The following is a 25,652-nucleotide window of genomic DNA, read 5'->3' as shown; positions in this document are numbered from 1 at the left end:
CCATTCATGTCAATGGAAAAAATGTAAAAAGCTGCCATTCTCACAGTAATTCAAAAACGGCTTGACCGATTTGAACAAAACTTGGTATGCAGATCCCTCACTACCTGGGATGATATGTTCTGGGGGTCTCGCGGCCCACCTGCACACGTGGGCGGAGCTACAAACAAAACATCAGATTTCACCCATTCATGTCAATGGAAAAAATGTAAAAAGCTGCCATTCTCACAGTAATTCAAAAAGGGCTTGACCGATTTGAACGAAACTTGGTATGCAGATCCCTCACTACCTGGGGTGATATGTTCTGGGGGTCTCGCGGCCCACCTGCACACGTGGGCGGAGCTACAAACAAAACATCAGATTTCACCCATTCATGTCAATGGAAAAAATGTAAAAAGCTGCCATTCTCACAGTAATTCAAAAATGGCTTGACCGATTTGAACGAAACTTGGTATGCAGATCCCTCACTACCTGGGGTGATATGTTCTGGGGGTCTCGCGGCCCACCTGCACACGTGGGCGGAGCTACAAACAGAACATCAGATTTCACCCATTCATGTCAATGGAAAAAATGTAAAAAGCTGCCATTCTCACAGTAATTCAAAAACGGCTTGACCGATTTGAACGAAACTTGGTATGCAGATCCCTCACTACCTGGGTTGATATGTTCTGGGGGTCTCGCGGCCCACCTGCACACGTGGGCGGAGCTACAAACAAAACATCAGATTTCACCCATTCATGTCAATGGAAAAAATGTAAAAAGCTGCCATTCTCACAGTAATTCAAAAATGGCTTGACCGATTTGAACGAAACTTGGTATGCAGATCCCTCACTACCTGGGGTGATATGTTCTGGGGGTCTCGCGGCCCACCTGCACACGTGGGCGGAGCTACAAACAGAACATCAGATTTCACCCATTCATGTCAATGGAAAAAATGTAAAAAGCTGCCATTCTCACAGTAATTCAAAAACGGCTTGACCGATTTGAACGAAACTTGGTATGCAGATCCCTCACTACCTGGGGTGATATGTTCTGGGGGTCTCGCGGCCCACCTGCACACGTGGGCGGAGCTACAAACAAAACATCAGATTTCACCCATTCATGTCAATGGAAAAAATGTAAAAAGCTGCCATTCTCACAGTAATTCAAAAATGGCTTGACCGATTTGAACGAAACTTGGTATGCAGATCCCTCACTACCTGGGGTGATATGTTCTGGGGGTCTCGCGGCCCACCTGCACACGTGGGCGGAGCTACAAACAGAACATCAGATTTCACCCATTCATGTCAATGGAAAAAATGTAAAAAGCTGCCATTCTCACAGTAATTCAAAAACGGCTTGACCGATTTGAACGAAACTTGGTATGCAGATCCCTCACTACCTGGGGTGATATGTTCTGGGGGTCTCGCGGCCCACCTGCACACGTGGGCGGAGCTACAAACAAAACATCAGATTTCACCCATTCATGTCAATGGAAAAAATGTAAAAAGCTGCCATTCTCACAGTAATTCAAAAATGGCTTGACCGATTTGAACGAAACTTGGTATGCAGATCCCTCACTACCTGGGGTGATATGTTCTGGGGGTCTCGCGGCCCACCTGCACACGTGGGCGGAGCTACAAACAGAACATCAGATTTCACCCATTCATGTCAATGGAAAAAATGTAAAAAGCTGCCATTCTCACAGTAATTCAAAAACGGCTTGACCGATTTGAACGAAACTTGGTATGCAGATCCCTCACTACCTGGGTTGATATGTTCTGGGGGTCTCGCGGCCCACCTGCACACGTGGGCGGAGCTACAAACAAAACATCAGATTTCACCCATTCATGTCAATGGAAAAAATGTAAAAAGCTGCCATTCTCACAGTAATTCAAAAATGGCTTGACCGATTTGAACGAAACTTGGTATGCAGATCCCTCACTACCTGGGGTGATATGTTCTGGGGGTCTCGCGGCCCACCTGCACACATGGGAGGAGCTACAAACAGAAAATCAGATTTCACCCATTCATGTCAATGGAAAAAATGTAAAAAGCTGCCATTCTCACAGTAATTCAAAAACGGCTTGACCGATTTGAACGAAACTTGGTATGCAGATCCCTCACTACCTGGGTTGATATGTTCTGGGGGTCTCGCGGCCCACCTGCACACGTGGGCGGAGCTACAAACAAAACATCAGATTTCACCCATTCATGTCAATGGAAAAAATGTAAAAAGCTGCCATTCTCACAGTAATTCAAAAATGGCTTGACCGATTTGAACGAAACTTGGTATGCAGATCCCTCACTACCTGGGGTGATATGTTCTGGGGGTCTCGCGGCCCACCTGCACACGTGGGCGGAGCTACAAACAGAACATCAGATTTCACCCATTCATGTCAATGGAAAAAATGTAAAAAGCTGCCATTCTCACAGTAATTCAAAAACGGCTTGACCGATTTGAACGAAACTTGGTATGCAGATCCCTCACTACCTGGGTTGATATGTTCTGGGGGTCTCGCGGCCCACCTGCACACGTGGGCGGAGCTACAAACAAAACATCAGATTTCACCCATTCATGTCAATGGAAAAAATGTAAAAAGCTGCCATTCTCACAGTAATTCAAAAATGGCTTGACCGATTTGAACGAAACTTGGTATGCAGATCCCTCACTACCTGGGGTGATATGTTCTGGGGGTCTCGCGGCCCACCTGCACACATGGGAGGAGCTACAAACAGAAAATCAGATTTCACCCATTCATGTCAATGGAAAAAATGTAAAAAGCTGCCATTCTCACAGTAATTCACAAACGGCTTGACCGATTTGAACGAAACTTGGTATGCAGATCCCTCACTACCTGGGTTGATATGTTCTGGGGGTCTCGCGGCCCACCTGCACACGTGGGCGGAGCTACAAACAAAACATCAGATTTCACCCATTCATGTCAATGGAAAAAATGTAAAAAGCTGCCATTCTCACAGTAATTCAAAAAGGGCTTGACCGATTTGAACGAAACTTGGTATGCAGATCCCTCACTACCTGGGGTGATATGTTCTGGGGGTCTCGCGGCCCACCTGCACACGTGGCGGAGCTACAAACAAAACATCAGATTTCACCCATTCATGTCAATGGAAAAAATGTAAAAAGCTGCCATTCTCACAGTAATTCAAAAATGGCTTGACCGATTTGAACGAAACTTGGTATGCAGATCCCTCACTACCTGGGGTGATATGTTCTGGGGGTCTCGCGGCCCACCTGCACACGTGGGCGGAGCTACAAACAGAACATCAGATTTCACCCATTCATGTCAATGGAAAAAATGTAAAAAGCTGCCATTCTCACAGTAATTCAAAAACGGCTTGACCGATTTGAACGAAACTTGGTATGCAGATCCCTCACTACCTGGGTTGATATGTTCTGGGGGTCTCGCGGCCCACCTGCACACGTGGGCGGAGCTACAAACAAAACATCAGATTTCACCCATTCATGTCAATGGAAAAAATGTAAAAAGCTGCCATTCTCACAGTAATTCAAAAATGGCTTGACCGATTTGAACGAAACTTGGTATGCAGATCCCTCACTACCTGGGGTGATATGTTCTGGGGGTCTCGCGGCCCACCTGCACACGTGGGCGGAGCTACAAACAGAACATCAGATTTCACCCATTCATGTCAATGGAAAAAATGTAAAAAGCTGCCATTCTCACAGTAATTCAAAAACGGCTTGACCGATTTGAACGAAACTTGGTATGCAGATCCCTCACTACCTGGGGTGATATGTTCTGGGGGTCTCGCGGCCCACCTGCACACGTGGGCGGAGCTACAAACAAAACATCAGATTTCACCCATTCATGTCAATGGAAAAAATGTAAAAAGCTGCCATTCTCACAGTAATTCAAAAATGGCTTGACCGATTTGAACGAAACTTGGTATGCAGATCCCTCACTACCTGGGGTGATATGTTCTGGGGGTCTCGCGGCCCACCTGCACACGTGGGCGGAGCTACAAACAGAACATCAGATTTCACCCATTCATGTCAATGGAAAAAATGTAAAAAGCTGCCATTCTCACAGTAATTCAAAAACGGCTTGACCGATTTGAACGAAACTTGGTATGCAGATCCCTCACTACCTGGGGTGATATGTTCTGGGGGTCTCGCGGCCCACCTGCACACGTGGGCGGAGCTACAAACAAAACATCAGATTTCACCCATTCATGTCAATGGAAAAAATGTAAAAAGCTGCCATTCTCACAGTAATTCAAAAATGGCTTGACCGATTTGAACGAAACTTGGTATGCAGATCCCTCACTACCTGGGGTGATATGTTCTGGGGGTCTCGCGGCCCACCTGCACACGTGGGCGGAGCTACAAACAGAACATCAGATTTCACCCATTCATGTCAATGGAAAAAAATGTAAAAAGCTGCCATTCTCACAGTAATTCAAAAACGGCTTGACCGATTTGAACGAAACTTGGTATGCAGATCCCTCACTACCTGGGTTGATATGTTCTGGGGGTCTCGCGGCCCACCTGCACACGTGGGCGGAGCTACAAACAAAACATCAGATTTCACCCATTCATGTCAATGGAAAAAATGTAAAAAGCTGCCATTCTCACAGTAATTCAAAAATGGCTTGACCGATTTGAACGAAACTTGGTATGCAGATCCCTCACTACCTGGGGTGATATGTTCTGGGGGTCTCGCGGCCCACCTGCACACGTGGGCGGAGCTACAAACAGAACATCAGATTTCACCCATTCATGTCAATGGAAAAAATGTAAAAAGCTGCCATTCTCACAGTAATTCAAAAACGGCTTGACCGATTTGAACGAAACTTGGTATGCAGATCCCTCACTACCTGGGGTGATATGTTCTGGGGGTCTCGCGGCCCACCTGCACACGTGGGCGGAGCTACAAACAAAACATCAGATTTCACCCATTCATGTCAATGGAAAAAAATGTAAAAAGCTGCCATTCTCACAGTAATTCAAAAACGGCTTGACCGATTTGAACGAAACTTGGTATGCAGATCCCTCACTACCTGGGTTGATATGTTCTGGGGGTCTCGCGGCCCACCTGCACACGTGGGCGGAGCTACAAACAAAACATCAGATTTCACCCATTCATGTCAATGGAAAAAATGTAAAAAGCTGCCATTCTCACAGTAATTCAAAAATGGCTTGACCGATTTGAACGAAACTTGGTATGCAGATCCCTCACTACCTGGGGTGATATGTTCTGGGGGTCTCGCGGCCCACCTGCACACGTGGGCGGAGCTACAAACAGAACATCAGATTTCACCCATTCATGTCAATGGAAAAAATGTAAAAAGCTGCCATTCTCACAGTAATTCAAAAAGGGCTTGACCGATTTGAACGAAACTTGGTATGCAGATCCCTCACTACCTGGGGTGATATGTTCTGGGGGTCTCGCGGCCCACCTGCACACGTGGGCGGAGCTACAAACAAAACATCAGATTTCACCCATTCATGTCAATGGAAAAAATGTAAAAAGCTGCCATTCTCACAGTAATTCAAAAATGGCTTGACCGATTTGAACGAAACTTGGTATGCAGATCCCTCACTACCTGGGGTGATATGTTCTGGGGGTCTCGCGGCCCACCTGCACACGTGGGCGGAGCTACAAACAGAACATCAGATTTCACCCATTCATGTCAATGGAAAAAATGTAAAAAGCTGCCATTCTCACAGTAATTCAAAAACGGCTTGACCGATTTGAACGAAACTTGGTATGCAGATCCCTCACTACCTGGGGTGATATGTTCTGGGGGTCTCGCGGCCCACCTGCACACGTGGGCGGAGCTACAAACAAAACATCAGATTTCACCCATTCATGTCAATGGAAAAAATGTAAAAAGCTGCCATTCTCACAGTAATTCAAAAATGGCTTGACCGATTTGAACGAAACTTGGTATGCAGATCCCTCACTACCTGGGGTGATATGTTCTGGGGGTCTCGCGGCCCACCTGCACACGTGGGCGGAGCTACAAACAGAACATCAGATTTCACCCATTCATGTCAATGGAAAAAATGTAAAAAGCTGCCATTCTCACAGTAATTCAAAAACGGCTTGACCGATTTGAACGAAACTTGGTATGCAGATCCCTCACTACCTGGGGTGATATGTTCTGGGGGTCTCGCGGCCCACCTGCACACGTGGGCGGAGCTACAAACAAAACATCAGATTTCACCCATTCATGTCAATGGAAAAAATGTAAAAAGCTGCCATTCTCACAGTAATTCAAAAATGGCTTGACCGATTTGAACGAAACTTGGTATGCAGATCCCTCACTACCTGGGGTGATATGTTCTGGGGGTCTCGCGGCCCACCTGCACACGTGGGCGGAGCTACAAACAGAACATCAGATTTCACCCATTCATGTCAATGGAAAAAATGTAAAAAGCTGCCATTCTCACAGTAATTCAAAAACGGCTTGACCGATTTGAACGAAACTTGGTATGCAGATCCCTCACTACCTGGGGTGATATGTTCTGGGGGTCTCGCGGCCCACCTGCACACGTGGGCGGAGCTACAAACAAAACATCAGATTTCACCCATTCATGTCAATGGAAAAAATGTAAAAAGCTGCCATTCTCACAGTAATTCAAAAATGGCTTGACCGATTTGAACGAAACTTGGTATGCAGATCCCTCACTACCTGGGGTGATATGTTCTGGGGGTCTCGCGGCCCACCTGCACACGTGGGCGGAGCTACAAACAGAACATCAGATTTCACCCATTCATGTCAATGGAAAAAATGTAAAAAGCTGCCATTCTCACAGTAATTCAAAAACGGCTTGACCGATTTGAACGAAACTTGGTATGCAGATCCCTCACTACCTGGGTTGATATGTTCTGGGGGTCTCGCGGCCCACCTGCACACGTGGGCGGAGCTACAAACAAAACATCAGATTTCACCCATTCATGTCAATGGAAAAAATGTAAAAAGCTGCCATTCTCACAGTAATTCAAAAATGGCTTGACCGATTTGAACGAAACTTGGTATGCAGATCCCTCACTACCTGGGGTGATATGTTCTGGGGGTCTCGCGGCCCACCTGCACACATGGGAGGAGCTACAAACAGAAAATCAGATTTCACCCATTCATGTCAATGGAAAAAAATGTAAAAAGCTGCCATTCTCACAGTAATTCAAAAACGGCTTGACCGATTTGAACGAAACTTGGTATGCAGATCCCTCACTACCTGGGTTGATATGTTCTGGGGGTCTCGCGGCCCACCTGCACACGTGGGCGGAGCTACAAACAAAACATCAGATTTCACCCATTCATGTCAATGGAAAAAATGTAAAAAGCTGCCATTCTCACAGTAATTCAAAAATGGCTTGACCGATTTGAACGAAACTTGGTATGCAGATCCCTCACTACCTGGGGTGATATGTTCTGGGGGTCTCGCGGCCCACCTGCACACGTGGGCGGAGCTACAAACAGAACATCAGATTTCACCCATTCATGTCAATGGAAAAAATGTAAAAAGCTGCCATTCTCACAGTAATTCAAAAACGGCTTGACCGATTTGAACGAAACTTGGTATGCAGATCCCTCACTACCTGGGTTGATATGTTCTGGGGGTCTCGCGGCCCACCTGCACACGTGGGCGGAGCTACAAACAAAACATCAGATTTCACCCATTCATGTCAATGGAAAAAATGTAAAAAGCTGCCATTCTCACAGTAATTCAAAAATGGCTTGACCGATTTGAACGAAACTTGGTATGCAGATCCCTCACTACCTGGGGTGATATGTTCTGGGGGTCTCGCGGCCCACCTGCACACATGGGAGGAGCTACAAACAGAAAAATCAGATTTCACCCATTCATGTCAATGGAAAAAATGTAAAAAGCTGCCATTCTCACAGTAATTCACAAACGGCTTGACCGATTTGAACGAAACTTGGTATGCAGATCCCTCACTACCTGGGTTGATATGTTCTGGGGGTCTCGCGGCCCACCTGCACACGTGGGCGGAGCTACAAACAAAACATCAGATTTCACCCATTCATGTCAATGGAAAAAATGTAAAAAGCTGCCATTCTCACAGTAATTCAAAAAGGGCTTGACCGATTTGAACGAAACTTGGTATGCAGATCCCTCACTACCTGGGGTGATATGTTCTGGGGGTCTCGCGGCCCACCTGCACACGTGGGCGGAGCTACAAACAAAACATCAGATTTCACCCATTCATGTCAATGGAAAAAATGTAAAAAGCTGCCATTCTCACAGTAATTCAAAAATGGCTTGACCGATTTGAACGAAACTTGGTATGCAGATCCCTCACTACCTGGGGTGATATGTTCTGGGGGTCTCGCGGCCCACCTGCACACGTGGGCGGAGCTACAAACAGAACATCAGATTTCACCCATTCATGTCAATGGAAAAAATGTAAAAAGCTGCCATTCTCACAGTAATTCAAAAACGGCTTGACCGATTTGAACGAAACTTGGTATGCAGATCCCTCACTACCTGGGTTGATATGTTCTGGGGGTCTCGCGGCCCACCTGCACACGTGGGCGGAGCTACAAACAAAACATCAGATTTCACCCATTCATGTCAATGGAAAAAATGTAAAAAGCTGCCATTCTCACAGTAATTCAAAAATGGCTTGACCGATTTGAACGAAACTTGGTATGCAGATCCCTCACTACCTGGGGTGATATGTTCTGGGGGTCTCGCGGCCCACCTGCACACGTGGGCGGAGCTACAAACAGAACATCAGATTTCACCCATTCATGTCAATGGAAAAAATGTAAAAAGCTGCCATTCTCACAGTAATTCAAAAACGGCTTGACCGATTTGAACGAAACTTGGTATGCAGATCCCTCACTACCTGGGGTGATATGTTCTGGGGGTCTCGCGGCCCACCTGCACACGTGGGCGGAGCTACAAACAAAACATCAGATTTCACCCATTCATGTCAATGGAAAAAATGTAAAAAGCTGCCATTCTCACAGTAATTCAAAAATGGCTTGACCGATTTGAACGAAACTTGGTATGCAGATCCCTCACTACCTGGGGTGATATGTTCTGGGGGTCTCGCGGCCCACCTGCACACGTGGGCGGAGCTACAAACAGAACATCAGATTTCACCCATTCATGTCAATGGAAAAAATGTAAAAAGCTGCCATTCTCACAGTAATTCAAAAACGGCTTGACCGATTTGAACGAAACTTGGTATGCAGATCCCTCACTACCTGGGGTGATATGTTCTGGGGGTCTCGCGGCCCACCTGCACACGTGGGCGGAGCTACAAACAAAACATCAGATTTCACCCATTCATGTCAATGGAAAAAATGTAAAAAGCTGCCATTCTCACAGTAATTCAAAAATGGCTTGACCGATTTGAACGAAACTTGGTATGCAGATCCCTCACTACCTGGGGTGATATGTTCTGGGGGTCTCGCGGCCCACCTGCACACGTGGGCGGAGCTACAAACAAATCATCAGATTTCACCCATTCATGTCAATGGAAAAAATGTAAAAAGCTGCCATTCTCACAGTAATTCAAAAACGGCTTGACCGATTTGAACGAAACTTGGTATGCAGATCCCTCACTACCTGGGTTGATATGTTCTGGGGGTCTCGCGGCCCACCTGCACACGTGGGCGGAGCTACAAACAAAACATCAGATTTCACCCATTCATGTCAATGGAAAAAATGTAAAAAGCTGCCATTCTCACAGTAATTCAAAAAATGGCTTGACCGATTTGAACGAAACTTGGTATGCAGATCCCTCACTACCTGGGGTGATATGTTCTGGGGGTCTCGCGGCCCACCTGCACACGTGGGCGGAGCTACAAACAGAACATCAGATTTCACCCATTCATGTCAATGGAAAAAATGTAAAAAGCTGCCATTCTCACAGTAATTCAAAAACGGCTTGACCGATTTGAACGAAACTTGGTATGCAGATCCCTCACTACCTGGGGTGATATGTTCTGGGGGTCTCGCGGCCCACCTGCACACGTGGGCGGAGCTACAAACAAAACATCAGATTTCACCCATTCATGTCAATGGAAAAAATGTAAAAAGCTGCCATTCTCACAGTAATTCAAAAACGGCTTGACCGATTTGAACGAAACTTGGTATGCAGATCCCTCACTACCTGGGTTGATATGTTCTGGGGGTCTCGCGGCCCACCTGCACACGTGGGCGGAGCTACAAACAAAACATCAGATTTCACCCATTCATGTCAATGGAAAAAATGTAAAAAGCTGCCATTCTCACAGTAATTCAAAAATGGCTTGACCGATTTGAACGAAACTTGGTATGCAGATCCCTCACTACCTGGGGTGATATGTTCTGGGGGTCTCGCGGCCCACCTGCACACGTGGGCGGAGCTACAAACAGAACATCAGATTTCACCCATTCATGTCAATGGAAAAAAATGTAAAAAGCTGCCATTCTCACAGTAATTCAAAAACGGCTTGACCGATTTGAACGAAACTTGGTATGCAGATCCCTCACTACCTGGGGTGATATGTTCTGGGGGTCTCGCGGCCCACCTGCACACGTGGGCGGAGCTACAAACAAAACATCAGATTTCACCCATTCATGTCAATGGAAAAAATGTAAAAAGCTGCCATTCTCACAGTAATTCAAAAATGGCTTGACCGATTTGAACGAAACTTGGTATGCAGATCCCTCACTACCTGGGGTGATATGTTCTGGGGGTCTCGCGGCCCACCTGCACACGTGGGCGGAGCTACAAACAGAACATCAGATTTCACCCATTCATGTCAATGGAAAAAATGTAAAAAGCTGCCATTCTCACAGTAATTCAAAAACGGCTTGACCGATTTGAACGAAACTTGGTATGCAGATCCCTCACTACCTGGGGTGATATGTTCTGGGGGTCTCGCGGCCCACCTGCACACGTGGGCGGAGCTACAAACAAAACATCAGATTTCACCCATTCATGTCAATGGAAAAAATGTAAAAAGCTGCCATTCTCACAGTAATTCAAAAATGGCTTGACCGATTTGAACGAAACTTGGTATGCAGATCCCTCACTACCTGGGGTGATATGTTCTGGGGGTCTCGCGGCCCACCTGCACACGTGGGCGGAGCTACAAACAGAACATCAGATTTCACCCATTCATGTCAATGGAAAAAAATGTAAAAAGCTGCCATTCTCACAGTAATTCAAAAACGGCTTGACCGATTTGAACGAAACTTGGTATGCAGATCCCTCACTACCTGGGTTGATATGTTCTGGGGGTCTCGCGGCCCACCTGCACACGTGGGCGGAGCTACAAACAAAACATCAGATTTCACCCATTCATGTCAATGGAAAAAATGTAAAAAGCTGCCATTCTCACAGTAATTCAAAAATGGCTTGACCGATTTGAACGAAACTTGGTATGCAGATCCCTCACTACCTGGGGTGATATGTTCTGGGGGTCTCGCGGCCCACCTGCACACGTGGGCGGAGCTACAAACAGAACATCAGATTTCACCCATTCATGTCAATGGAAAAAATGTAAAAAGCTGCCATTCTCACAGTAATTCAAAAACGGCTTGACCGATTTGAACGAAACTTGGTATGCAGATCCCTCACTACCTGGGGTGATATGTTCTGGGGGTCTCGCGGCCCACCTGCACACGTGGGCGGAGCTACAAACAAAACATCAGATTTCACCCATTCATGTCAATGGAAAAAATGTAAAAAGCTGCCATTCTCACAGTAATTCAAAAATGGCTTGACCGATTTGAACGAAACTTGGTATGCAGATCCCTCACTACCTGGGGTGATATGTTCTGGGGGTCTCGCGGCCCACCTGCACACGTGGGCGGAGCTACAAACAGAACATCAGATTTCACCCATTCATGTCAATGGAAAAAATGTAAAAAGCTGCCATTCTCACAGTAATTCAAAAACGGCTTGACCGATTTGAACGAAACTTGGTATGCAGATCCCTCACTACCTGGGTTGATATGTTCTGGGGGTCTCGCGGCCCACCTGCACACGTGGGCGGAGCTACAAACAAAACATCAGATTTCACCCATTCATGTCAATGGAAAAAATGTAAAAAGCTGCCATTCTCACAGTAATTCAAAAATGGCTTGACCGATTTGAACGAAACTTGGTATGCAGATCCCTCACTACCTGGGGTGATATGTTCTGGGGGTCTCGCGGCCCACCTGCACACGTGGGCGGAGCTACAAACAGAACATCAGATTTCACCCATTCATGTCAATGGAAAAAATGTAAAAAGCTGCCATTCTCACAGTAATTCAAAAACGGCTTGACCGATTTGAACGAAACTTGGTATGCAGATCCCTCACTACCTGGGGTGATATGTTCTGGGGGTCTCGCGGCCCACCTGCACACGTGGGCGGAGCTACAAACAAAACATCAGATTTCACCCATTCATGTCAATGGAAAAAATGTAAAAAGCTGCCATTCTCACAGTAATTCAAAAATGGCTTGACCGATTTGAACGAAACTTGGTATGCAGATCCCTCACTACCTGGGGTGATATGTTCTGGGGGTCTCGCGGCCCACCTGCACACGTGGGCGGAGCTACAAACAGAACATCAGATTTCACCCATTCATGTCAATGGAAAAAATGTAAAAAGCTGCCATTCTCACAGTAATTCAAAAACGGCTTGACCGATTTGAACGAAACTTGGTATGCAGATCCCTCACTACCTGGGTTGATATGTTCTGGGGGTCTCGCGGCCCACCTGCACACGTGGGCGGAGCTACAAACAAAACATCAGATTTCACCCATTCATGTCAATGGAAAAAAATGTAAAAAGCTGCCATTCTCACAGTAATTCAAAAATGGCTTGACCGATTTGAACGAAACTTGGTATGCAGATCCCTCACTACCTGGGGTGATATGTTCTGGGGGTCTCGCGGCCCACCTGCACACATGGGAGGAGCTACAAACAGAAAATCAGATTTCACCCATTCATGTCAATGGAAAAAATGTAAACAGCTGCCATTCTCACAGTAATTCAAAAATGGCTTGACCGATTTGAACGAAACTTGGTATGCAGATCCCTCACTACCTGGGGTGATATGTTCTGGGGGTCTCGCGGCCCACCTGCACACGTGGGCGGAGCTACAAACAGAACATCAGATTTCACCCATTCATGTCAATGGAAAAAATGTAAAAAGCTGCCATTCTCACAGTAATTCAAAAACGGCTTGACCGATTTGAACGAAACTTGGTATGCAGATCCCTCACTACCTGGGTTGATATGTTCTGGGGGTCTCGCGGCCCACCTGCACACGTGGGCGGAGCTACAAACAAAACATCAGATTTCACCCATTCATGTCAATGGAAAAAATGTAAAAAGCTGCCATTCTCACAGTAATTCAAAAATGGCTTGACCGATTTGAACGAAACTTGGTATGCAGATCCCTCACTACCTGGGGTGATATGTTCTGGGGGTCTCGCGGCCCACCTGCACACGTGGGCGGAGCTACAAACAGAACATCAGATTTCACCCATTCATGTCAATGGAAAAAATGTAAACAGCTGCCATTCTCACAGTAATTCAAAAATGGCTTGACCGATTTGAACGAAACTTGGTATGCAGATCCCTCACTACCTGGGGTGATATGTTCTGGGGGTCTCGCGGCCCACCTGCACACGTGGGCGGAGCTACAAACAAAACATCAGATTTCACCCATTCATGTCAATGGAAAAAATGTAAAAAGCTGCCATTCTCACAGTAATTCAAAAATGGCTTGACCGATTTGAACGAAACTTGGTATGCAGATCCCTCACTACCTGGGGTGATATGTTCTGGGGGTCTCGCGGCCCACCTGCACACATGGGAGGAGCTACAAACAGAAAATCAGATTTCACCCATTCATGTCAATGGAAAAAATGTAAAAAGCTGCCATTCTCACAGTAATTCAAAAACGGCTTGACCGATTTGAACGAAACTTGGTATGCAGATCCCTCACTACCTGGGTTGATATGTTCTGGGGGTCTCGCGGCCCACCTGCACACGTGGGCGGAGCTACAAACAAAACATCAGATTTCACCCATTCATGTCAATGGAAAAAATGTAAAAAGCTGCCATTCTCACAGTAATTCAAAAATGGCTTGACCGATTTGAACGAAACTTGGTATGCAGATCCCTCACTACCTGGGGTGATATGTTCTGGGGGTCTCGCGGCCCACCTGCACACGTGGGCGGAGCTACAAACAGAACATCAGATTTCACCCATTCATGTCAATGGAAAAAATGTAAAAAGCTGCCATTCTCACAGTAATTCAAAAACGGCTTGACCGATTTGAACGAAACTTGGTATGCAGATCCCTCACTACCTGGGTTGATATGTTCTGGGGGTCTCGCGGCCCACCTGCACACGTGGGCGGAGCTACAAACAGAACATCAGATTTCACCCATTCATGTCAATGGAAAAAATGTAAAAAGCTGCCATTCTCACAGTAATTCAAAAATGGCTTGACCGATTTGAACGAAACTTGGTATGCAGATCCCTCACTACCTGGGGTGATATGTTCTGGGGGTCTCGCGGCCCACCTGCACACATGGGAGGAGCTACAAACAGAAAATCAGATTTCACCCATTCATGTCAATGGAAAAAATGTAAACAGCTGCCATTCTCACAGTAATTCAAAAATGGCTTGACCGATTTGAACGAAACTTGGTATGCAGATCCCTCACTACCTGGGGTGATATGTTCTGGGGGTCTCGCGGCCCACCTGCACACGTGGGCGGAGCTACAAACAGAACATCAGATTTCACCCATTCATGTCAATGGAAAAAATGTAAAAAGCTGCCATTCTCACAGTAATTCAAAAACGGCTTGACCGATTTGAACGAAACTTGGTATGCAGATCCCTCACTACCTGGGTTGATATGTTCTGGGGGTCTCGCGGCCCACCTGCACACGTGGGCGGAGCTACAAACAAAACATCAGATTTCACCCATTCATGTCAATGGAAAAAATGTAAAAAGCTGCCATTCTCACAGTAATTCAAAAATGGCTTGACCGATTTGAACGAAACTTGGTATGCAGATCCCTCACTACCTGGGGTGATATGTTCTGGGGGTCTCGCGGCCCACCTGCACACGTGGGCGGAGCTACAAACAGAACATCAGATTTCACCCATTCATGTCAATGGAAAAAATGTAAAAAGCTGCCATTCTCACAGTAATTCAAAAACGGCTTGACCGATTTGAACGAAACTTGGTATGCAGATCCCTCACTACCTGGGGTGATATGTTCTGGGGGTCTCGCGGCCCACCTGCACACGTGGGCGGAGCTACAAACAAAACATCAGATTTCACCCATTCATGTCAATGGAAAAAATGTAAAAAGCTGCCATTCTCACAGTAATTCAAAAATGGCTTGACCGATTTGAACGAAACTTGGTATGCAGATCCCTCACTACCTGGGGTGATATGTTCTGGGGGTCTCGCGGCCCACCTGCACACGTGGGCGGAGATACAAACAGAACATCAGATTTCACCCATTCATGTCAATGGAAAAAATGTAAAAAGCTGCCATTCTCACAGTAATTCAAAAACGGCTTGACCGATTTGAACGAAACTTGGTATGCAGATCCCTCACTACCTGGGTTGATATGTTCTGGGGGTCTCGCGGCCCACCTGCACACGTGGGCGGAGCTACAAACAAAACATCAGATTTCACCCATTCATGTCAATGGAAAAAATGTAAAAAGCTGCCATTCTCACAGTAATTCAAAAATGGCTTGACCGATTTGAACGAAACTTGGTATGCAGATCCCTCACTACCTGGGGTGATATGTTCTGGGGGTCTCGCGGCCCACCTGCACACATGGGAGGAGCTACAAACAGAAAATCAGATTTCACCCATTCATGTCAATGGAAAAAATGTAAAAAGCTGCCATTCTCACAGTAATTCAAAAACGGCTTGACCGATTTGAACGAAACTTGGTATGCAGATCCCTCACTACCTGGGTTGATATGTTCTGGGGGTCTCGCGGCCCACCTGCACACGTGGGCGGAGCTACAAACAAAACATCAGATTTCACCCATTCATGTCAATGGAAAAAATGTAAAAAGCTGCCATTCTCACAGTAATTCAAAAATGGCTTGACCGATTTGAACGAAACTTGGTATGCAGATCCCTCACTACCTGGGCTGATATGTTCTGGGGGTCTCGCGGCCCACCTGCACATGTGGTCGGAGCTACAAACAGAAAATCAGATTTCACCCATTCATGTCAATGGAAAAAATGTAAAAAGCTGCCATTCTCACAGTACTTCAAAAACGGCTTGACCGATTTGAACGAAACTTGGTATGCAGATCCCTCACTACCTGGGTTGATATGTTCTGGGGGTCTCGCGGCCCACCTGCACACGTGGGCGGAGCTACAAACAAAACATCAGATTTCACCCATTCATGTCAATGGAAAAAATGTAAAAAGCTGCCATTCTCACAGTAATTCAAAAATGGCTTGACCGATTTGAACGAAACTTGGTATGCAGATCCCTCACTACCTGGGGTGATATGTTCTGGGGGTCTCGCGGCCCACCTGCACACGTGGGCGGAGCTACAAACAGAACATCAGATTTCACCCATTCATGTCAATGGAAAAAATGTAAAAAGCTGCCATTCTCACAGTAATTCAAAAACGGCTTGACCGATTTGAACGAAACTTGGTATGCAGATCCCTCACTACCTGGGTTGATATGTTCTGGGGGTCTCGCGGCCCACCTGCACACGTGGGCGGAGCTACAAACAAAACATCAGATTTCACCCATTCATGTCAATGGAAAAAATGTAAAAAGCTGCCATTCTCACAGTAATTCAAAAATGGCTTGACCGATTTGAACGAAACTTGGTATGCAGATCCCTCACTACCTGGGGTGATATGTTCTGGGGGTCTCGCGGCCCACCTGCACACATGGGAGGAGCTACAAACAGAAAATCAGATTTCACCCATTCATGTCAATGGAAAAAATGTAAACAGCTGCCATTCTCACAGTAATTCAAAAATGGCTTGACCGATTTGAACGAAACTTGGTATGCAGATCCCTCACTACCTGGGGTGATATGTTCTGGGGGTCTCGCGGCCCACCTGCACACGTGGGCGGAGCTACAAACAGAACATCAGATTTCACCCATTCATGTCAATGGAAAAAATGTAAAAAGCTGCCATTCTCACAGTAATTCAAAAACGGCTTGACCGATTTGAACGAAACTTGGTATGCAGATCCCTCACTACCTGGGTTGATATGTTCTGGGGGTCTCGCGGCCCACCTGCACACGTGGGCGGAGCTACAAACAAAACATCAGATTTCACCCATTCATGTCAATGGAAAAAATGTAAAAAGCTGCCATTCTCACAGTAATTCAAAAATGGCTTGACCGATTTGAACGAAACTTGGTATGCAGATCCCTCACTACCTGGGGTGATATGTTCTGGGGGTCTCGCGGCCCACCTGCACACGTGGGCGGAGCTACAAACAGAACATCAGATTTCACCCATTCATGTCAATGGAAAAAATGTAAAAAGCTGCCATTCTCACAGTAATTCAAAAACGGCTTGACCGATTTGAACGAAACTTGGTATGCAGATCCCTCACTACCTGGGGTGATATGTTCTGGGGGTCTCGCGGCCCACCTGCACACGTGGGCGGAGCTACAAACAAAACATCAGATTTCACCCATTCATGTCAATGGAAAAAATGTAAAAAGCTGCCATTCTCACAGTAATTCAAAAATGGCTTGACCGATTTGAACGAAACTTGGTATGCAGATCCCTCACTACCTGGGGTGATATGTTCTGGGGGTCTCGCGGCCCACCTGCACACGTGGGCGGAGCTACAAACAGAACATCAGATTTCACCCATTCATGTCAATGGAAAAAAATGTAAAAAGCTGCCATTCTCACAGTAATTCAAAAACGGCTTGACCGATTTGAACGAAACTTGGTATGCAGATCCCTCACTACCTGGGTTGATATGTTCTGGGGGTCTCGCGGCCCACCTGCACACGTGGGCGGAGCTACAAACAAAACATCAGATTTCACCCATTCATGTCAATGGAAAAAATGTAAAAAGCTGCCATTCTCACAGTAATTCAAAAATGGCTTGACCGATTTGAACGAAACTTGGTATGCAGATCCCTCACTACCTGGGGTGATATGTTCTGGGGGTCTCGCGGCCCACCTGCACACATGGGAGGAGCTACAAACAGAAAATCAGATTTCACCCATTCATGTCAATGGAAAAAATGTAAAAAGCTGCCATTCTCACAGTAATTCAAAAACGGCTTGACCGATTTGAACGAAACTTGGTATGCAGATCCCTCACTACCTGGGTTGATATGTTCTGGGGGTCTCGCGGCCCACCTGCACACGTGGGCGGAGCTACAAACAAAACATCAGATTTCACCCATTCATGTCAATGGAAAAAATGTAAAAAGCTGCCATTCTCACAGTAATTCAAAAATGGCTTGACCGATTTGAACGAAACTTGGTATGCAGATCCCTCACTACCTGGGCTGATATGTTCTGGGGGTCTCGCGGCCCACCTGCACATGTGGTCGGAGCTACAAACAGAAAATCAGATTTCACCCATTCATGTCAATGGAAAAAATGTAAAAAGCTGCCATTCTCACAGTAATTCAAAAACGGCTTGACCGATTTGAACGAAACTTGGTATGCAGATCCCTCACTACCTGGGTTGATATGTTCTGGGGGTCTCGCGGCCCACCTGCACACGTGGGCGGAGCTACAAACAAAACATCAGATTTCACCCATTCATGTCAATGGAAAAAATGTAAAAAGCTGCCATTCTCACAGTAATTCAAAAATGGCTTGACCGATTTGAACGAAACTTGGTATGCAGATCCCTCACTACCTGGGGTGATATGTTCTGGGGGTCTCGCGGCCCACCTGCACACGTGGGCGGAGCTACAAACAAAACATCAGATTTCACCCATTCATGTCAATGGAAAAAATGTAAAAAGCTGCCATTCTCACAGTAATTCAAAAACGGCTTGACCGATTTGAACGAAACTTGGTATGCAGATCCCTCACTACCTGGGTTGATATGTTCTGGGGGTCTCGCGGCCCACCTGCACACGTGGGCGGAGCTACAAACAAAACATCAGATTTCACCCATTCATGTCAATGGAAAAAATGTAAAAAGCTGCCATTCTCACAGTAATTCAAAAATGGCTTGACCGATTTGAACGAAACTTGGTATGCAGATCCCTCACTACCTGGGGTGATATGTTCTGGGGGTCTCGCGGCCCACCTGCACACGTGGGAGGAGCTACAAACAGAAAATCAGATTTCACCCATTCATGTCAATGGAAAAAATGTAAACAGCTGCCATTCTCACAGTAATTCAAAAATGGCTTGACCGATTTGAACGAAACTTGGTATGCAGATCCCTCACTACCTGGGGTGATATGTTCTGGGGGTCTCGCGGCCCACCTGCACACGTGGGCGGAGCTACAAACAGAACATCAGATTTCACCCATTCATGTCAATGGAAAAAATGTAAAAAGCTGCCATTCTCACAGTAATTCAAAAACGGCTTGACCGATTTGAACGAAACTTGGTATGCAGATCCCTCACTACCTGGGTTGATATGTTCTGGGGGTCTCGCGGCCCACCTGCACACGTGGGCGGAGCTACAAACAAAACATCAGATTTCACCCATTCATGTCAATGGAAAAAATGTAAAAAGCTGCCATTCTCACAGTAATTCAAAAATGGCTTGACCGATTTGAACGAAACTTGGTATGCAGATCCCTCACTACCTGGGGTGATATGTTCTGGGGGTCTCGCGGCCCACCTGCACACGTGGGCGGAGCTACAAACAGAACATCAGATTTCACCCATTCATGTCAATGGAAAAAATGTAAAAAGCTGCCATTCTCACAGTAATTCAAAAACGGCTTGACCGATTTGAACGAAACTTGGTATGCAGATCCCTCACTACCTGGGGTGATATGTTCTGGGGGTCTCGCGGCCCACCTGCACACGTGGGCGGAGCTACAAACAAAACATCAGATTTCACCCATTCATGTCAATGGAAAAAATGTAAAAAGCTGCCATTCTCACAGTAATTCAAAAATGGCTTGACCGATTTGAACGAAACTTGGTATGCAGATCCCTCACTACCTGGGGTGATATGTTCTGGGGGTCTCGCGGCCCACCTGCACACGTGGGCGGAGCTACAAACAGAACATCAGATTTCACCCATTCATGTCAATGGAAAAAATGTAAAAAGCTGCCATTCTCACAGTAATTCAAAAACGGCTTGACCGATTTGAACGAAACTTGGTATGCAGATCCCTCACTACCTGGGTTGATATGTTCTGGGGGTCTCGCGGCCCACCTGCACACGTGGGCGGAGCTACAAACAAAACATCAGATTTCACCCATTCATGTCAATGGAAAAAATGTAAAAAGCTGCCATTCTCACAGTAATTCAAAAATGGCTTGACCGATTTGAACGAAACTTGGTATGCAGATCCCTCACTACCTGGGGTGATATGTTCTGGGGGTCTCGCGGCCCACCTGCACACATGGGAGGAGCTACAAACAGAAAATCAGATTTCACCCATTCATGTCAATGGAAAAAATGTAAAAAGCTGCCATTCTCACAGTAATTCAAAAACGGCTTGACCGATTTGAACGAAACTTGGTATGCAGATCCCTCACTACCTGGGTTGATATGTTCTGGGGGTCTCGCGGCCCACCTGCACACGTGGGCGGAGCTACAAACAAAACATCAGATTTCACCCATTCATGTCAATGGAAAAAATGTAAAAAGCTGCCATTCTCACAGTAATTCAAAAATGGCTTGACCGATTTGAACGAAACTTGGTATGCAGATCCCTCACTACCTGGGCTGATATGTTCTGGGGGTCTCGCGGCCCACCTGCACATGTGGTCGGAGCTACAAACAGAAAATCAGATTTCACCCATTCATGTCAATGGAAAAAATGTAAAAAGCTGCCATTCTCACAGTAATTCAAAAACGGCTTGACCGATTTGAACGAAACTTGGTATGCAGATCCCTCACTACCTGGGTTGATATGTTCTGGGGGTCTCGCGGCCCACCTGCACACGTGGGCGGAGCTACAAACAAAACATCAGATTTCACCCATTCATGTCAATGGAAAAAATGTAAAAAGCTGCCATTCTCACAGTAATTCAAAAATGGCTTGACCGATTTGAACGAAACTTGGTATGCAGATCCCTCACTACCTGGGGTGATATGTTCTGGGGGTCTCGCGACCCTCCTGCACACGTGGGCGGAGCTACAAACAGAAAATCAGATTTCACCCATTCATGTCAATGGAAAAAATGTAAAAAGCTGCCATTCTCACAGTAATTCAAAAAGGGCTTGACCGATTTGAACGAAACTTGGTATGCAGATCCCTCACTACCTGGGTTGATATGTTCTGGGGGTCTCGCAGCCCACAACTCTATGTTGCTTGCTCAGGGCTGGGTTCACCCAAGAATTTATATGTTCTTGCTCCAGGAGGTGAAACTAAAAAGGTTGTTTATAATCACGTTTTGCGTTAGTTGTATTGTATTCATTTTGTCAAATATTTCACATTATAATTTGAATATTGTACTTTTTATTAAGCTGTAAAACAATAATTTCATTCACCACTATAAAGTATCTTTATTTGAATCCATTTACAGTGTTATTGCTATAATTAAATACCCGTGCAACACCGGGGCATCAGCTAGTATAGAATATTTTGGACCTCAGTTCGTTTACAAAAATTGGATAAATCAAAGTCAATTTGAAGTAGGGACACTAGATCAAATTTTATTTCATTGCCCATTGATACTCAAGTCAATTTGGGGCAAAATTAATCTGGTATTAGGTGTCTATTCCATTGTCATATGACATGATTTTATTTGGGACATTGTTAAAACTTAATAGTCCAATTGACAAATATAAAAATAGACTTCTTCTTATGACTGGGGTAGCCATACAATTAATAACTAGAAATTGGAAAAATTGGGATAGGTTGAATTTTTCTTTTTGGTGGGAAACACTTTGTTTTCATTATAGATATGAAAGAATGATAGCGGAACAATCTGGAAATAGTAAGAGGTTCAAAGAGATTTGGAGTCCGTTGGAGGCATTTATTAAGCAACAGAATGGATTTCTACAGACATCCAGGTAGGGAGGGGGAGGGGATAGGGTAATTTGTTTCAGATGTTTGCAAGAATTTAAGGGCCCTAACGCACGGAATAGCGCACGTTAAAATGCCGTGAGCGCTAGCCGCTACCTCCTCCTCTTGAGCAGGCAGTAGATTTTCGGCTAGCGCACGCTATAACACGTGCTAATCCAGTGCGTGCGCTAAAAACGCGAACGTACCTTCGTAAAAGGAGTCCTAAGTGTTGTTATTTGATATTATTGAGTGTATAATTGTTGCACTTTGTATAAGTTTTGAAAATCAATAAAGATTTAGAAAAAAAAAAGAAATGTCTTGTCTTTTTCCTGGGTTTTCTAACTTGCCAAATTTCATCCCATTCCGTTAAATGTTTGAAGTTTTTTTCTCCCAGCCCCTTCTGCGTAATTCTTTTCAGTTTTTATTTGCATTTGAAAGAATAAACAACGTCACCTTTAATATTTTTTTTGTTTTTAATTTATTAACTGTAATTTCTGAACCTTCTAGTAGACTAAGACTGCAACCACACCGCTTCATCCAACAGCTGCTATGGTACTCTGAGTTTTCTGAATGTTTCTTAATATTGGGCCCCTTTTACAAAGCTGCCACGGTAAATGCACCAAAGCCAATAGGTATTTCGATGGCTTCGGTGTATTTACCACAGTTGCATTGCTACCTTGGTTGTATAAAAGGGGCCCATTAGGTTTTTGGCTAATATCCAAAATGCAATGCATTGAAGGATGATGTGGTTAAGTGGTGATTTGCTTCCACCTAGTGGTCATTATAGTTAATTGTCTATTTTTATTTAATCTTGGCATTACGAGGGGGTGCTGAAAACTTCTTAGCCCAGCCAACCAACTTCCTAAATTTGGAGCGTTATTTTGCTACTATAGCTGAAAAGAGTGTCATCTTATTTCATTAAGGGCCAACTTGTAGAAATGAAATTCTCAGTTTTGACATTGTTTCAGATCACTGATTGAATAGCAAAAGGAAAAACTGCAGAAGCGATATACAAAGTATCAGGCAGCTTTATTAAGAAAAATTAAAACATAAATAAAATATGGTAATTTCAATGGTGGTTCTCATGTGTGAAAAATGCAGGACCAGGTCCACATCATTCTCGTCTTGGATGGGCTGAGAACTTTTCAGCATCCCCTCGTAGTGTGAAGAGGTTCAGAGTCTGGCAACATATTGTGATGTCATAATGCCTCATTCCACCAATAAGAGCCAACCTCATCAGTGATGTCACAATGGGTTGATTGTCCTATACTTGGCTCACATACAAGGGGGTGCTGAAAAGTTCTCAGCCCAGCCAGCCAACTTCCTAAATTCTGAGCGTTATTTTGGTGTTTTATTAAGTGCCAATTTGCAGAAATCAAATTCTCTGTTTTGATCATTCATTGAACCAGATCCGCATCACTTCCTGCGTAGTTGGGCTGAGAACTTTTCAGCATCCCCTTGTATAGAATGGGTTCCCTGCTGCTGTTTCAGACTCTCTTTGCCAAAACTGCAACAGATTGGTTTTGACTAGGGTTTCCAGATGGCCGGATTTCCTTTTCGAGGACATGTCCGGGAGTTTGGACGGCTATTGAATACCAGGCACTTTGTCCAAGTTTTCAAGAGCTTCCTCCCCATTGCGTTGTGTGCATGCTCAGATGCCTTCCTGCAGGGGGCGGGACTGGGGCGTCAAGGTGCAGGTTTGATAATAGTAATTCTTGATTCAGATCCTCAATGAAATCATTAAAAGGAGAAGCCTTTGGCGAGACAAAAGGTTTCTTTTTATGCCACTAACAGAAGTCTTCATTCTGTAATATTGGAGATTGATCTCTCCATGGGAGGTGACTTCCTCAGACGGTTTATCTGAGTTTAATCAATGCTCCAGCAAAACTGCCTCAAGATTGTAATCAAGTGCTGCTCTCATATGAAACGGTGCAGACACAGGGTGATAGGGCTGAGGGAGCAGAGTGGTTCGACTGTGCTATTCATGAAGAAGTTCATCTTTAGAACATTTATTTTCTGCCTACCTGCTTAGAGATGCTGAAACCCAGTATCAGTTTAATTCCTGCTGACTTTCTAAACCTTAGATTGGATTTTATTTATGGATTTGGCTTGATTAACTGCCTTTATGAAGAGATTCACCCAGTCGGTCTACAGCAGGTATAATTCAATGTAAAACTTACAATTTTGGTAGCATCATAACAGTAGTAAAAAGACCAAATGTGTGTGCTTTCTCTTGGGTTACCTTCACTGGTTCTAGTTCTACCTCAATTCTTTTTTTCTTGAGTGTCACAATGTTCTAGTGGAGCAAAAGGATTATTTAGGGTTACTATTTGTGATGGCGAATGTTTCTGTGTTACATGTCAGTCTATCTGAGCCTACTGTGACCCATTTATTCCTGGGTAATTTTATTCTTTGAGGTTTGAGAGGGAACCGAGGATGAGACGAAGAAGAAGTCCTGGTGAGATACAGGTGAAGCAAAACAAGTCCTTTGGATAAAGGTGAAGTAACCAGACCTCACAGGAGAAAACCCCCTCCCCTCCCTCGTGCTCTACTAAATCAGTATATTAACTGTAAAAGATATTTCATAACCCACTTGCCAGCTGGCCTATAGTGATTGAGAAATATTCTGTTTCTGAGTTAGCTATGGTAAGCAAAAACTTGTAAGAAACAAGACTTAAATTCCGATGCATGGCACCTGGCCGGATATTATGCAAAGAGGAACACAGCTCATGGTCAGAAAAATAGAGTACTCAGGAACATTATTTAGCAAGATATATCATGTGTTACCACAGCAGAGAAGAAATTTTGGACTCGGAATTGCATATATGGTAAAGGGAAAAGGACATTTGCGGGAAAAGGTTAGGCCTTACGGCAAACTGAACAGACGTATAAGATGACACAAATAGATAAGCCAATAAATGAATCTACTTATGTATTGACGTATAAGAAAAATAACCAATAAAGATGTATCATGTGATTTAGGCTAACGTGGTATTGACCACCAAAAAATGTATAAAATCAGGCCTATAAGCAGAAGTAAGGTGAACAGACATCAGAGGACCCTCAGGCCTGAGGATCACATCTGTTCCATTATATGCTGAATGATTTGACATTGTAAGCTGTTACTGATTTGTTAATAAATGTATACCTATTGAAACCAGTATATAGTGTGTGGAGTCTCCATTACGAGGTAGGCCTAGACAGCGGCCTACTTCAGGTTGTGGTCGTAAATTGATATGATTTTGTGGAGTGATGGAAGCTGCTTTAATTGCATCCAATTCCTGTTTAAGTTTGTAAAGTTCCTCTTTAATACTAACAAGCTGAAGCCAGATGGGGCAAGCCTTAAGCCTCCAAATGATATGTCTTGGAATTAAAGCACCACAGTGATTGTATTGAATAAAAGTCATCCTGATTGGTTGGAAAGTGAATTGACTGAGTATTCTTGATTTGGTTCTCTATATTTGAGTAGCAAAATCTGGGATGGGTGGGGTTTGGGGTAGGG

This window comes from Geotrypetes seraphini, chromosome 6 (assembly GCF_902459505.1).
Source record: "Geotrypetes seraphini chromosome 6, aGeoSer1.1, whole genome shotgun sequence".
Taxonomy (NCBI): Eukaryota; Metazoa; Chordata; class Amphibia; order Gymnophiona; family Dermophiidae; genus Geotrypetes; species Geotrypetes seraphini.
The sequence above is the reverse complement of the archived record's forward strand: the minus strand, read 5'-3'. Positions refer to the sequence as shown.